The sequence below is a fragment of the Puma concolor genome, chromosome C2, assembly GCF_028749965.1.
Source record: "Puma concolor isolate L17-30 chromosome C2, mPumCon1.1.hap2, whole genome shotgun sequence".
NCBI classification, from domain to species: domain Eukaryota; kingdom Metazoa; phylum Chordata; class Mammalia; order Carnivora; family Felidae; genus Puma; species Puma concolor.
The window spans coordinates 112,627,072-112,643,234 of NC_141675.1; the positions used below are offsets into that span (position 1 = coordinate 112,627,072).

At 40.1% G+C, this 16,163-nt stretch overlaps 1 protein-coding gene across 3 annotated transcripts in view; it reads right to left on the bottom strand.

Moving 5' to 3' along the window:
• Positions 1–15,151, bottom strand: part of COL8A1 (collagen type VIII alpha 1 chain) — a 154,863-nt gene extending 139,712 nt beyond the window's left edge. For 2 of the 3 annotated variants that reach the window (XM_086675641.1, XM_086675642.1), the window contains exon 1: positions 14,947–15,146. The gene's annotated coding sequence lies outside the window, so the exon portion shown is untranslated. Of the gene's footprint in view, positions 1–14,946 lie in introns of all 3 variants that reach the window. The other variant, XM_025913324.2, reaches the window with a different exon arrangement.
• Between the last annotated feature and the right edge of the window lie 1,012 nt (positions 15,152–16,163).

Genomic DNA, 16,163 nt, shown 5'->3' on the forward strand with positions numbered 1-16,163 from the left:
GACTTTTCTAACACTGGACAGATTTGGACAGATTTGGAATGTGCTGTTCTTTCTGCTAAAGACGTTTTTCCACTCTTGGCCTTCCAAAACCCAGAGTTCAAAGCTTCACTACTACTTTTTTATGCGGGAGCAAATTGACCACAACACTATTAGAAAAAGACGTGAGTCAGTGTGTTTGGCTCTTTGTTTCTTTGTGGTGATCTTTGGAAAGGAAAGATTGTAAGGAAAGAAAAGCAGGGAAAGACTAGTTTGCATCTTTTCCTTGAGGGATGTTTGCTTAAAAAATAATAACCCCAAATCAGACTATTATTGGGACTTACATTAAGCATTTTCAAATTTTGAAACAGGAACAAAGTCCCCCAGACCCTTTGTTTTTCTCATTACACAAATAGATAAATTGAGTCACTGAGCAGTGAGGTAATTTCCCTGATCTCGGCTGCATTAGATGAAAAGAAAGCATGAACTCAAGGTTTTGGATTCCAGGTAACTACTTTGTTTTTTTTTGTTTTTTTTTTTTAATTTTTTTTTAACGTTTATTTATTTTTGAGACAGAGAGAAACACAGCATGAACGGGGGAGGGGCAGAGAGAGAGGGAGACACAGAATCGGCAGCAGGCTCCGGGCTCTGAGCCATCAGCTCAGAGCCCGATGCGGGGCTCGAACTTGGCGAACCGCGAGATCGTGACCTGAGCTGAAGTCGGATGCCCAACCGACTGAGCCACCCAGGCACCCCCCAGGTAACTACTTTGATCATGCTTTTATTGGAAGCTGACAACCAAAAAGTTAATAATCCGTTATACTGCATGTTAGGGACATGAGATTTTCTAGCTTAACATAAATTCTACTTCATATAATTTATATGCATAAGTGTGCGTGTGTTTACACACTCATATATATTAGAATAGCTTCAACCTTCCCAAATCTTTTAGAGAATGAGACATGTTAGATAATTAAAAATTTCCCAAAGCTGATATTTTACAACTGTGAGGATCAAAATATGTTTGTTTTGATAACATCTACTTAAAATATGAAATTTCTTTAATTCTTAAAAGACACCACTAAATATGTCAATAATTACATTCAGCCATGATTCAGTAATTCCCTCAGAAATCATGGGACTTGACCCCATGACTTCTTACGTCTAACTCAGTGCTTTTATACATGACACTACAATGGCTTCTCATAGATGATTTAAGATCTTTTGGTTTTTTGCCCCCATAAATGACACGCATTTTGGTATTAATCAAAAGGGGGTTTAAAAAATACCCTTTAAAAATTAGAGTCAGATTTAAAGTGGATTGTGTGTCCTTTAAAATCATAAACTGTACAGAAGACAACCTATAAAATGATTCCTGTTGGTTATCAGTGGCGTTTCTTATGTCCCTTGTCCTATCACCACTGCAAATCTGTTTGCTAGAGATTAGTAATGGGATGCTATGAGTGATTCTCTGGGGACAAAATGTCACTGATGTAGCAGTTAAAGAGGAGAACTCAGGAATCTCATCTACTGGTTTTACATTCTTGGTCCTTTACCCACAGCTATATGACTTTGAGGAAATTAGTTAACTCTCCTACATAGTTTCTTGTCTATAAGGAAAATGATTAGGATAAAATGCAATACTATATATATATATATATATATATATATATATATATATATATATATAAAGCTTTAGCATTCTGTTTGGCATGGAGTAAATCTTCAATACACATTAATGCTATTACTGTTGAATAATATCTTATTTGAATTCTATCTTCTTGAAAAGCACATTCTCAGTCATTGAATCCTTTTTGCTAACTAACTCTTTCAGATCATTCTGCTTTCCTTTGCTGCAGTTTCTGCTTTATGCTGCCAGGATGATCTGGATGTGATACTGTTAAGGCTCAGCCTGAATTAGTAGAATGAAGAGGACTTCAGGAGTGGGATGAGCCAGGTTCATATTCTAGCTCCAACATTCACTATCTGAATGATGGGAAATTTACTTAATCTTTCTAAGCTTCCACTGTCTCTTGTGTAAATGTAGATAAAGTCATCCTCTATCTAATACAAATGAAGGAAGGTATATAAAACACACCATAAACTGTAAATTTCTCTACAAAGTTTATTATTGTCACTATCAATGTCTTCATTTTTATAAGTTCCCAAATTAAGATACTAACACTTTTGCTGATGTGGTGACAATGAATTCTATTTTATAGAAACAAGGTACTAAGCCTCTCCAGTGTTTTTGCTCTGTTGAGAAGGAGTCACGGATTCTTTCTTTAGCCACTGGCTCACGTCTGCAGATGAGAATTTTATTTATATGTATTCAAATGTGATTTAAACACATGGTGATTCTTTTATGGCTAAATATAAAAAATTTACAAGTTAAATGTTATTGCTATCTTTACCATTTACTTTAGAGCTTGCTCATGCTACAATTTGTAAATACTTTACAAGGCAGGGGAAAATACACACCCATAATTATTTCTCGATGTTGTCTGGCTCATGATAGTTGGGTAAATTCTTTTATTTTATTATTTTTAAAAAAATATTTCATTGAAAGTTTTTCCAGTCACTCCAAATAAACTTAGCTGTAAATGGAAAAGATACAGCTGATTGCTCTGGCTTCTTGAGCGTGTCTTCTGCCCTTGTCCCGCTCTTCACTGAGTCAGAAGGAAGGCATGCGGTGTGGCCGACCTCCGAAATCATTAAACATCTCCTGTAAACTGTTGCTGTTAAAGACTCAATCTGGTTTATTTTCTGAAGCCTTATTAATAAGTTAGAATCTAATCTGCAGCCAGACTGTTTGATCACTTTGCTCTTGGCTTTGCCAGCCACAGGATTTTATTGCATGGTTGGCCTGTTGGCATGATGATTCCTGAAGGGCCATTGGTAAGCCAGCAAGTGCCAGGGGCACATCATTGTTAAATTCCAAAGACATGTGACCTCCCTTGACCTTCTAGTAGAGGGTTGAGCCTTCTTCAAAGAACCTCAGGGTGTTCACTAGAAATAGAGACAAAAATTCTCTGGGAAAATCTACAATATAGAACTACCTTCCTTCAGAAGGTCTTGGGGTTTCAGGGGGGAGATAAAAGAAAAATCTATTACTGAACTTGTTTCAGATAACCTGAGATAGTCTTTCTCTGTAGAACAGTCACACATAAAATTGAAGCATTTCTACATGCAGGTATTTAAAACATGTTTTTCCAACAAAAGGGAAAAGAGAAGAGGTGGAAATGAATAATGGAGATTTCTCTTGGAGAGATTCAGTTGAAATCAGTCTATATTTAATTTTATTTGTCTAGTGATAAAGGACCCAGATAGCAGTACACTGCCATTCTGTGTGAGTTTAAGCCACTAAAAAAAAGGAAATACCATCTGTAGTATTTTGTTAAAATTATATATGTAGGGAAGAGGACTTCTCTAAGATAATAGAACAATTAGAGGCAGGCATGTAGTCAAGCAATGCACTGAACACGAAATTTAAAGAGCACTGCTGTGGTCATGGCATTCCCCTGGGATACATAAAAGCTTCTTATTCAATTTTTTTGGTAGCTTATATGCTCATCAAGGGATACAAGACATAGCACATCAAAATGTAAATATTCTGTGTTGCCCAATACAGTAGGCACTATCCACATGTGGCTATTTGATTTTAAATTTAAAGAGATTATAATAAGGGGCACCTGGATGGCTCAATCAGTTAAGTGTCCAATTCTTGATTTCAGCTCAGCTCATGATCTCAGAGTTTGTGAGTCTGAGCCCCCCGTTGGGCTCTGCACTGACAGCATGGAGCCTGCTTGGGATTCTCTCTCTCCCTCTCTGCCCCTCCTCCACGTGTGTGTGTACACACACACACACACACACACACACACACACACATGTGCTCTTTCTCTCTCTCAAAATAAATAAAGTTAAAAAAATAGATTATAATAAAATAAAAATTTAAAATTTTGTACGTCAGTTCCACTAGGCACACTTCACGTGCTCAGTTGCCATTATGTGGTTGGTGACTATCGTGTTGGGTGGCTCAGATATCGCACTTTTTCATCACTACAGAAAATTCTAGCAGAGAGCTCCGATGTCTTCAATACAGTGTACAGGCAACACATTAAGTGACATTTATAGTAAGTGCTTGTCAGTTGAGAAGTGAGAAGGATCAATGCAGACTGCAACATTTGGGATGACTTTAAGAAGACCTTGAGTTTATGGTTCCTTGGGCAAGTGGGGGACACTTAGTAGAGAAAAGGAAAGAGAATGTCTGGGCGAATAATAGCCCTTGTGGCTTAGGTCAAATTCCTGCTGTAGACTGGAGACAGGTGAAGATGGAAGCATGGGTTAGGTTGAGAGAGACTGAGATACTTGACTGGCAAATTAAGGTTTTTGTTCTATGTTTCATAATGTCACTCATATTTTTGAGCAGAGTACTGACAGTCTTGGGACAGTGGCACCACCTAACAAGTAATTTTTCCTTACATAATTTTGTATATGGAAGGCCAATATTTAATAGTAGCTTACAAATGGGACTTCATCTTGTGCCCCATGGTTAGCTCCGGTGGAGTAACACTGTACGTCAATGTGTAACACTAGTAACACTATATGTGTGTGCACTGGTGTTAATGAACTTCGGTAAAACTATGTTTTCTTGGAACCATCTACAGGGATAGAGAAAAGCAAAGTAAGAGGCTTCTCATTCACCATCACTGTATTTTATTCCCCCGTCCCTTTTTTCTTTCCTCTTGTTCATATTTATTATGCTCCTATTATGTGTTAAGTATTGAGGGTGCAGAGGTAAATGAGACCTGAATCCTTTTTCAAGGAGCTCACAGCTCTGCACAGAGAACAAGCCCGTGCTATTACAGAGTGGACACGGCCATGACTGGACTGTGCACATAGTACTAGGGAGCGTGGTGGAGGTGTGCAATGCAGCCTGGGGAAGGCAGGTTGTAGGCATGTCTTCTCCAAGTAGAAGATACCTGATCTGAACCTTGGAGGAGGAGTACAGATTAATTCCATAGATTTAGTGGGGAATACTACATGCAGAGAGGGAAGATCAAGGACAAAAGCAAAAAAGTATGCAGAATGTGATCATATGGAAAGAACCAGCCCTTGTTTCTTCTTTTGTCTTTGGCATAACACAAAGGAAGGGCTTGAGGTATACTTATTTCTATATAGACCCTCACAGCAGGTTAAGGAGCAGGTGTAGACAATATAGACACTTTTCTAGGTGACTCACATGGCTGAGGGAATCATTTAAGTTGTCTTGACTCTCGTCAGCTGGCTATGGATGCTACTAAAAGTAACGCCAAAGAGAATGATCTGATGAGCCAGATTCAAGTTTGTTTAACGTGCTGTAATGTCTTTGTTCTGTTTCTCATATAACCATGGGAATTTCTACTGCCTTAGGAATGACATGCTAGGTTGTCACTCTCTCTCCCAGACTGATGCCAAGCAACTTGGGATCACTTGGGGAGAATTTATGGAGAAACCTTAGCCCTTAAAAATTACTCTAGGGAGAAATGATAGCTTTTTTTTTTTTTTTTTGGTTTTTCTAGTTACACAGCCCTTACTTTTTTGGCTCCAAAATGACAGCATGCTTTTAGGAAAAAATACAGAAAAGAAAAAGAAATTAAAATCACAGTATTAAACAAGAAACAGAGCCAGTCGGCAGTGTCTAGGAACAGAGCCACTGGAATTCTCTCACTTTCTTTATGAGTCAGAAGCATTGTCACAGGGAATTGATGTTTTTTCTCTCTTTTATTAACACTAGAAGACACCATGAAAGGCAGTGTGGAGGAGCAGGAAGGCTGAAGTTTGGAATGTGACCTTGATGGGAATACTGGCTATGCCACTTCCTAGCTGTGTGACCCTGGGCAAGTTGCTTGACCAAGTAGAGGCTCCGTTTCTTTCCTCTTTAAATTGAGAATGATAATATTGCTCTTGTAGGGTTGATTTAAGGAATAGAGATAAAGATACCAGTACAAGGTCTGATCCTATTAGACACTTAATAAATAGTATCTATTACTGTAACTACAAATGATGAGCTTCAGTTCTCCTTTGAGTGACTGTGAACTACTCATTTTCTTAAAGGAGAGGATGCTCCATTCTGACACTTTTAGGACACTGGCCTCCAGGTATAATCTTTGTGAAGGGGAAAGAGAATTACTAGAGTAAGGCTCTAAGAGAAACAGGGAATTTGATAGGGGTCGGAGGTCTGAGTGTTATCAATAAACCAAAGAATCCCTGATATAGCATGATATACTAGAATATCAGTAAGTGTGATCTTATTATAGGAGTTAGCTCCCTATTTATAGTGAGAAAGTAAATGCTCAAGGAAGAAGTTTGGCTAATGATCTTGGTCATTAATAGTAGTTAAGGTGAAACAATGATCAGATCAGAGACTACTGAGCTAATTCATGAAATTACATAGGCTCCTTGTTTACCAAACTTGTTGCTTATTGATGATCATTACAATATCTAGACAATGAGAAAGAAGAAGGAAGGAAGAGATCATTTCAATCTGTCCAGTCTTCCTCCCTCCCTCGCTCCCTCCCTTCCTGCCTTCCTTCCCATCATCTATCTTCCTAGCTTTTCAAAATCTTAAATTATTCTGGCATTTCTGCTATTGCTTTTACTATGAAGAACTGAGCCATTGAACCAAGACAGGTTCATCATCTTCTTTTGTTCCTTTTTCAGCTGGGCTTGGAAATTACACTGGGATTGTTTCTTACTTTATGGTTTGACATAGCACATAATTTGTGTTATATCTGTGATACTCAATGTGTATTACATAATGACTAGCAATACTGACTTTACTATGTCCCAGTAGATCTTGAAACAATGACGTGGGACAGTGATTCCTAAACTGTTCCCAAATTTTTCCATAGAATACTGGTTCCAAGAGATGCTCTCAGGGTGGGAAGGTGTCAGCAAATAAGTTTAGGGCACACTACTGACTGTAACATTTTCGAAAAATGAAAATATAATTAGCATATTAAGGTCTTTGTGAAGTCTAGCAGTGAACAAAACTGATCACGTTGTTTTACTGTTTCTGAAATGTAATAGACCATAGAAGCTTTTTCTGTATAAACACATAGTAATATCTCAGGTACTACTGTTTCTGAAGCACACTTTGGAAAATGTTGAAGAAGTAACATTTGGGTTTTACATAATATAACATCATTATTGAAAATATCATCTTTCTTTAGCTAAAGTAGAATTTTAAAACCACAAAAACTCTTCCGTGTGTGGGGAATTAGCTTTTAATTGATGTCAAAATATGGACAAGTGAACATATAGGCCTTTTGAGATTCTTAAGCCATAAATTGTTTCTTTTCCCTCTTCTACTTACCCTTGACCTTGTCTGGATTCTGGACACATGAGGAATTGTCTTTCGTACTTTAAGAAACAAAAATGTTCTTGCTACATCTTGGAAGGTTATGTGCTTATTTGGAATTTTATTCCATTTTGACCTGATTCTGCATAAATACCATGAGCCATTACCAGGTGTTGTGAGTATAATCCATTCACTATATAAGTAACAGCAACCATGTATGTTTAAGGAGTATCAGTCTGCAAAATAATTGGCAACACCTCAAGTGTCTCTAAATGACAAAGACAGTGGTTATTTGAAAATTGCTCTTCTATTTAAGATAAATAAATTAAGGCACAGAGATGATCAGTGGCTTTCCAAAGATCCCAGAAAGAGTCAAGGTGTTTCTGAGATTAAAACGCAAGATTTTCTCAAATGGGGACTTCTTAGGCTACGTGCACACAAACTTTATAGGTTCGTCTCCACTGACCTCAGAAATAGAAAGAGGACTGCTCTGTATTCCTGTGGATGTCATAAGTTTTAAAAAGCAAGCAGCCTTTCTCTGGTGTGCCAGGGATTTTTCTTTTATGGTCCTAATTGATCTCTATCCCCCAAAGGGTTCTGAATTATGCAAGTGTCTCAAGTCTTAACAAGCCATCCCCAACACAGCTGTGCAATGGAAATGTTCAACGGAAAGGTATTCACTTCAGTCTAGGCAAGGCTCTGGCTGCTCCCTGGAGAGACCCGGATCCAGGAGTGCAGATTCTGGGCCATCTCAGAGAAACCCGTTGGGCCCATTTCTGGCTCCTTCTTTCTCTAGGCTCCCTTCCTGCTCTTGTTGACAGGAGGGTCTGGTCATGGCAGGACACCAGGACTTCCCCTTTAAAACTCATGAAATCTTCTCAGTGCTTGAGCCTCTCTGCTCTTCTCTCCCTGACCCCACCCCCAGCTTCCAGAGTTTCTTTCTCACTGAGTTGAGCATTTAGTCTGGAGCATTTAGTCTTGGCTGGTGGTGGCCTTGGAAAGAACATTTTCTAAGATTGCTTTGGTTTTCTTTCAAATAAACCTCTACAAGCCTGGACATTTCTGGCATTGTTGAAGCGCAGGTGATTTATTCCTAGAGGCTTAAATTGGTATTTTTTTTTTTTTTCAAAAAGAAAACCAACAATGTGATATGCTCCTATTGTACACTTTAGCCACTGGTAACAAAGGACACCTGGCTCTGTCTTTTATAAGAAGAATTCAAATCTAAAAGGCCCCCTCTAGGAACAAGTCAGTTTTTATTTTGAGACACTCAGCCCCGTGGCTCCCTCTACTGGTCAATGACTTCTCTCCCCACTCTTTTGAACCTGAGGTGATTGGAATAAACTGGGAGCTAGAAGGGGAACTAGACATGTCATTAAATTAGGAATTATGGATCCAATAGCATATTTTTGCTAAAGATCTCCTTTTATCTCTTCTTCTTCCAACCTCAATTTTGGCCACCTAAGCCACAAAGTCTTAGCTCTACCTAGCATCTCCCTTCATGTAGGTCTTGGCCTTATCTTTCATCTGCCTTTTAACAAGAGGCCACTTGTTTGGATTTATAGCACTGATGAACACCATGACCTCTGGATTTGAAGACTAGTTAATCGCTAAGTAAAGATCATTAAAGAAATATAATGGTATACAGTCATCACTTTCAATTTATGAACCAAGTTTAGATTTATCTTTTTAGAGTTCACATGGCATGATAGTTGGAGGCACATATGAAGTGGATCAGCTGCTGCCAAGCTGTCTTCCTGCTGCCCCAGGACAATGCTCTTGAGCCAGATTTTAGGATTCAGTGTCCTCCTATGGAACTGAAGGCAGTTGTGACTTACCCACTCGGCTGCAGGGTAGCATAATTTCTGCATAAGCCAGCCATAGTTGCCCTAGTACATGAAACCTGAATTACGGAGGTCATTGGCTCAGTCTTTCAGAAAAACAGCTGCTTTATCTAGCTAACAGAGAGGACTGGAGAGGCGCCCCAACAGGCTGGACACATTTTATTTCCCAGAGAAGCCAACAGCTGACACCCACACCCAGGCCTATTCAGTTTGAGTTGGAAAAGTAGCACATGAAGTGACTGTCTTTAATCTCAGCACATCAAGTGATGCCAATGCCTAAATATCCTGTGATGTAAACACATCAATAGAGAGCTTAAGAGACGCATTCTTCAAGAAATTTACTTAAAAGAATGTTTTCATGATGATGCTTAGTCATAGACTATGTAAATTTTAACATACAATAAATCAATTTCAGAAACAAAAGTACTATTTCAAAGATACGCAAACAATTGTCAGGCTTTAGGGGAAAGTGAAGAAGCATCTGGGGTAACATCTGTCTACTTATTCAGGGCAAATTGTTTCCAGAAATGATACAAGAATATTCCTTTTACCTTCATCATTTTCTATGTTGGATTAACTTTGTGTATCACCAAAAACTGTATTTGTATCTTAGCAGAGAGCATTGTGATGGCATGACTTCCATGGAGTTAGTATTGCTGGGTCAGTCAAGTCAGGGGTCAGATAAGGCTCTTTTTCCCAGCAGAAGTTCAGTCAAGGGTTCAGAAGAGTTTTAATAAGATGTAATACTTGTAAAGCTTTTACCCATGTGAGTCAGTCCTCAACTGGCGTTATACTGAAAGGAGGCTGACCCAAATAGGATTTTATCTCCCAAACATTTGACAGGCTCTTGGATCAGACACATTAAAAATCGCTTCTTTAGCACCTCAACTCTATGGAGTTTCTCTCTCCTCTGTCTAAGGGAATGAGCCCTCTTAGCTACAGCATCCTGTCTCTACACTCTTGGCCCCTTAACGCCTCTCCTCTGACGTGACACATTTCATGCCTACACCCCTCCAACCATATGTCCCTCAAAGTCTCCTCTGATTGTTCTTTACGCATATTTTGTCTTTTTTCTCATTAAAGACCTGGGAAGGTGTAAGGTGGTTATATTGGCAACACATTGTCTATTGAGTGGGAGAAGAAGAAGGTTATTATACAAGAAAACATTTGTTCTGTCACATAAATGTTGGAACCAGATTTTAAGACATCTTAGATACATACTGTGTGGGAAAGACACACTATAGTTATCTAAGACAGACCATTGTTTGAAGAGTTTGACTGCACGAAATGTATTCCTGGTTCTGCTACACACGTCTGGGTGACCCTGGGCATGACATCGACCTCTCTGACTTTTGCTGTAAAATTAACATTAGTTAAAATTAGCCCCAAAGATCCTTCCAGCATTTATATTCTGTGTTTCTCTCAATAAGTTTAATACCCAAGAAAGGGGAATAAGGACTAGATAAAGTGTTTAGAAACGTCACTGCAGAGGGCCTGTTGGAGGCAAGTAGCAATTTTAAATTAGATTTCTTCTAGATAGATGAATGAAGATTGACAAAAATGTAAAGCCTTTTTATTTGTCGGAGTAAAAATTTACAGTCTGTTTAAGAGAAGTATGAGACTTTGGGTAATGAGAAAAGCCACAAATATGAGTGGTACTCTAGAAACTTGATCTGTAATCATTGAAAAGAGATTTCTTCCACTGAAAGAAAAATGGGGTAGCACGGGGCAGGTGGGGGTGGGGAGGGGACACGTATGCATTTGCAAATCCCATGATGAAGGAGAAAAGGGCAGTTTTCGTTTTCTAGGAAGAACCATGGAAGTGGACCCAAAATTAATAGGGGAGATTGAAGGTGAACCATCAGATGTCTTTAAATATTTTATATAATCAGCTATAGGTGCTCTGAGTTGCTTTTGCCATTATGCTACACTGAGCAGTTAGAATTCATTATTATTTTAGCTGGTTACTCTATAATCAGTTTTGGGAAACATTTTTGTTTCAGTCACCTCAGTTTGATTCCATGCAATTTCAATGGCTTTGTGGATTTGCATACACAGGGCCCCCAGATTATAGACATTCTGACCTTGTGTGACTCCCTTTAACCCCCCTCCCACAAATCTATTTGCTTAAGGATAGATTCTAAAGAACCCCCTTCCTCAAATGGAGAACACCGTTGCCAAAGTGATAGTGGAATGTCTGATTAGTGCCTTCTCTGTTTGTTGGTGCTGAAGTGTGGTTAATTTTCTCTCCCACTCTTCACTCCTTGCCTCTCTGGAAAGGGCAAGTTTAGCAGAGCTCTCATTTAGTATTGTGGGGTATAAACTGGTGTTAATGACTGCCAGGTCATTGGAAGATCTTTTTCATTATATCCTTAGCATTTTGTAACCATTTGTGAGCTGATCTTTTTATTATTATTATTTTTTAAGTTCTACATGCTTTGGGTAGCAAAAGGTCCATTTCACAAAATGCTAAAGTAAAACATTCTCTAAATTCCAAAGAGCATTCATTCTCCCCTTAACCTTCTCCTCTCCTCTCCTCTCCTTTTTTTTTTTTTTCTTTTCACTCATAATTAGAACAAGGCACCTCTCAGAAGACTGGATTCTAGTCTCAAGATCTGTACCTTCTTTAAATTATGCATATGTGTGTTTATGAAGACTTGATGGATGAGAAGGAAGTCAAGGCATGAAAAAAGGCTTGGTTTTCAGAGGATTACTGGGAGGACCAGAGGTTGGGAAATAAGTGTTTATCTCAATCACTCTGCAAGTTGCCATACCAAAGAGGGTGACCATAGATAAGAAGGAGTAATTTGCTGCTTCTAACTTCTCACTTGCAAATAATCACCCAACTTTGGGCCCTTTCGGAAGGTTAGGGGTGGGTTTGTTGATGTGAACCACCCATTAATGTTCTGAGGGTTTTTATACTCATAATATAGTTTTAAAAAAGCTGTAAGTGGCAAAGTCCTAGGGGTTTTAATGTGAGGTAGACCTGAAATCGTTTTGGTCTTTAGAACTGGGCTATCCTCTGTTAGAGTAGGGCACAGAAGAGATGGACCTTAGCGTATTGGTGGAACTATTCTTATTGATTTAAGACAAAAACCAAGAGCAGATATGACTATTTGCTCTTCTGCACCTCTTCATATTTCATACAAATAAAGGCAAAAAGAAGTTGCTTTTGTAACAGATTCTGCTCTTTCTCTTCTCCCGGGGCACTTCCTAGGAGACATTCCTCTCGGCTTCCCACTTGGTTTCATCCCCATTCTCCTCTTTGATTTTCATGGGTATCAATGGACATAAAGTGGGATACACTTCTGGTCATTGGAAGACTAATACTGTTTTGTAACTGTGACAATAGGAAAACAATCCAAATGTGTGTTTCCCTAGGGTTAGCAGGCCCTTGAAGTGAGCAGAACACCTTCTCTGTGTCTCTAGTGAAAGGAAGCTGCCCGTTTTTTCTTTTTTGAGAAACATTAAAGGAGTTGGTCAAGCCAGCTCGATTGGTGTTAGATAGGTATGGTCATGAACCCAATTCAGGGGCAGCTATATAACGGCAGAGAGCAAAGACTCATGTGAAGTCGCCACATTGTGTGCAAAGGAGAGACATTGGGATGGCTACTATGTGAAACCCAGCACTGATTTTTCTAAAGACTTAAGAAGTCTCGTCTTGCCTGATATGTGCCCTCTAGGGAAAGACTCACTTTAGGAGTCCAGTAAAGGGCCCTGGGAAAGTTAGGTCATGAGCCATCTACATGATCTCACCCAGTTATTTAGGGTGTTGAACTTGATGGCACATGGGGAAGGCAGTTACTGTTAAATGGTTCGTAGCTGGTAGAGTGGATTAGCTGCCAGGAAAAGCAGAAGCAAACTCTGGGAGAACACTTTTCATCCCCAAATTTAGGAATAACAGGAGCTCTTTTACATTGGAAACACTTTTTTTTTTTCTTCTCCCAGAAAAGATAACTTCCCTCAAGGGAAATCTGGTGAATGAAGTGCATTTTCACTCTTGCGATGATGGGTTTGAGTCCGGCATAACCATAAAAAAGAATTAACTTGGACATACCACACACTTGGTTTGGCCTTGTCCCATACCTGTGCTCTTGTCATGGTTGATTACCCACTTACATCGGATACGAAGCAAGCAGACTGCACTGTGGCTGAAGATGAAAGGTATTTTAATATGCTCAGGTCACATACTATCTCAGCCAATAGTAATTTTATATCATTTTCTTAAAGGAAACCACACTCCTTGCAATAATTTTTTCCAATGAAGCAAAATTTTACATGACAGAAACCTTTATATGTAACTCTTTCATTTGAATCACAGCATTGAATTCCTTCCCTGCCAAGCAGAGTTTTAATACATCTTTATTATTTCCTTTGATATGCAAATGATACGGAGAAAAGCTTTGAAAGACCCTCAGTTAAACTTCTGTTGATTCTACTTTAATAGTGAAGAATTATTTACAGCTCTGGTGACTTTTCCCTTTTTAAGTGAAACAATATACACAAACCAAAAAAGAAAAAAAAAATGAAGCTTTTCCTCTTTTACTTTAAGAATCTTAAGGGCTGAAATAGTGGGTTGGTTTCCTGACCAAACCTTTGGTTTGCCGTCTCTAAGCAGTCTTGTGCAATTAATTCCCCAGAGGAAATATTTGAAGAGGGTTTTTCTCCCACATGAGAGAGTTTCATCCCACACAGCCCACAGATTTTGATGGCAAACTTCATGGACCAAGCGTCTGGTTTTACAGGAGTAGCCGTGGAGCTACTCACAGAAGCTCTCACAGGTGCACGGTATTCATTCTCCGACCTCAGAAACAGGAAGGTATGGCAGTCTTTAAATATGATGGTAGCTTAACTACTGCGTAGCTCTAGAATCCAGTCCTAATCAGGTCGATGTTAATTACTAGATGAGGGAAAGGAGGGTGGCAAGCAGGGTTCAAACTTCCAAAGCCTTCAAGCTGATCTTTTTTTTTTTTTTTTTTTTTTTTTTTTACAACCGTCTGGTGTACACAGAAGAATTGTATAATCTGGCCTGTATTTTTCTCTTGCTGTGAAACATATTGAAACGCTTTATGTTTAGGTGTATGTATAGAAATTCATGAAGTTCCTTTATACACTTTCTGGGTTCTGACACCGTTCTCATTTTAGAAAGTCTTGAAAAGATAGCTTTGTGAGAGCACATTTTGCCCCAGCTTGTAAATTTGGGTTTGTTCTTTCCTATCTACCAGCCACCTGATTACTGTCCCTGTGCAAAGGGCACCCGTTCACATCATTTTTTCCAAGCACTTAAACCTGGAAAGATACTTTTTAAAGGACTCACAGAAGCTGTCTTAGGGGGTTTGGAAAACATCGCAAAATTGTTAGCAGACCTTTTGACTGCTATTTTTAGGAAACTAATTGTGTTCTTCTAAAGTACGTTTTTGACAATGGGACAAAGTTTTCCTTGCCCCCACTGATATATGAGATAGTTACAATGAAAAGCGTAAAACACCCCAAACAGATACATTTTAACTTCAGCAACAGTCAGCAAATGGGGAAAAGTGATTTAAAAAGAGAGAAGCTTTTTTGCAGTATTTATGCTGCTGTTTCTTGCCCAAAATGAACTTTTATTTTACCGTTCAAACAGAAGTTTGTTTTCCAACCAGTTGCTAGTTAAAGGAGCAGCTGATCTGGCATCCATAAGAATCAGGTCGAACCCAACGGTAAGCATGTTGACCAGAGGAGACGTATTTCCCACCCCCGCAGCAACCCCCATTAGGTCAGATGCCTGCAGAAGTGTTCTCTTACCTTGAGCACGTAAGATCCGGGAGAGAGGCTGGGGGCTCCCACAGGAGAGGACCCGGAGAGTGCTCTGATCCTCGGCTGGTAACATGCACTTGGCTTTTATGGGCAGGTGGGAGGGGCTGCTCCTCATAGTAGGTGGGCAGGAAAGGAGCGGCGGGCGGGCAGCCCTGGGTGGAGCTGGACACTCTTCTCTGGGGAGGGGCGGAGAGGGCAGAGCAGGAGCCCGAAGGAGGGAGGAGAGACGGAGGGGGGGGGGGGGTGTAGAAGCGGTGGAAGGAATGGAAACGGGAGAGGGAGGGAGAAACAGAAAGAAAGAGAGAGAGAGAGAGAGAGAGAGAGAGAACGAAGAGAAATAGAGAAAGGATGTAGATCACAGAGGGAAAAAAGGTTGGGGAGAAAATGAACAGAAGACAGAGAGACCAGCAAGATCTGGAAGGAAAAGGGAATTGAATTATTTTGTTTTTGTATGACTTTTTTTTTTTTTTTGAGAGGGGAGTTGTAGGTGACTGTGATGACTAAAGGTGTTTTCTGTGAATTTGAAACACTAAATAACGGTTCAGGGAAACGGAAGGGTTCCTGAGCGAGCCACGGAGGGGAAGCGGGGCGTCCGAGGAGCACGGCCCGAGCGCTGGCGGACACCCACCCGGCAGCGGCGGGCGCGGAGCGGAGCGCAGTGCGCGCAGCAGGCGCCCCCCGCGCCCCCGGCGCCGGCAGCCCCCGTGCGTCCCGTCTGCCCGCGGGTGAAACCCGCCCTCCACTCCTCACTCCCACCAGAGCTTATTTGACAAGAAAGGTCTCCCTGTGCTGCCGGTACTGTGCAGCATCCCGAGGCCCCTCTTGAGACTTCTGCAGCATTAAGGTAAATCCAGCAAAGGTTCGGGAGGATCAGCTGAGATTGGCTTGTGGGGAAAGGAACCTCAAACCCAGCCTCGGTCCTCCAACATCTGCTTATGTAACAGGATTTCAGGACTCTGCCCTCTGGTTATTTTCGGTATTTAAAAAACTCTCATTCCTAACAATTGGAAAACGTCTTGGTGCCACAGCTCACTCTCTGTGTGTCTTAAACATTCAGAGAGGATTCAACCAGCAAACGGCAGAAGGATCAGGCTGAAATTCTTAAGAAACACATTCAGAGAAAGAAAAACAAGCTCCTTTAGCTGCTGAGTGGTGACTCACTTCCCAGTCCAAGCTCGATTTTTGCCACCAAAGGAACTAAAACA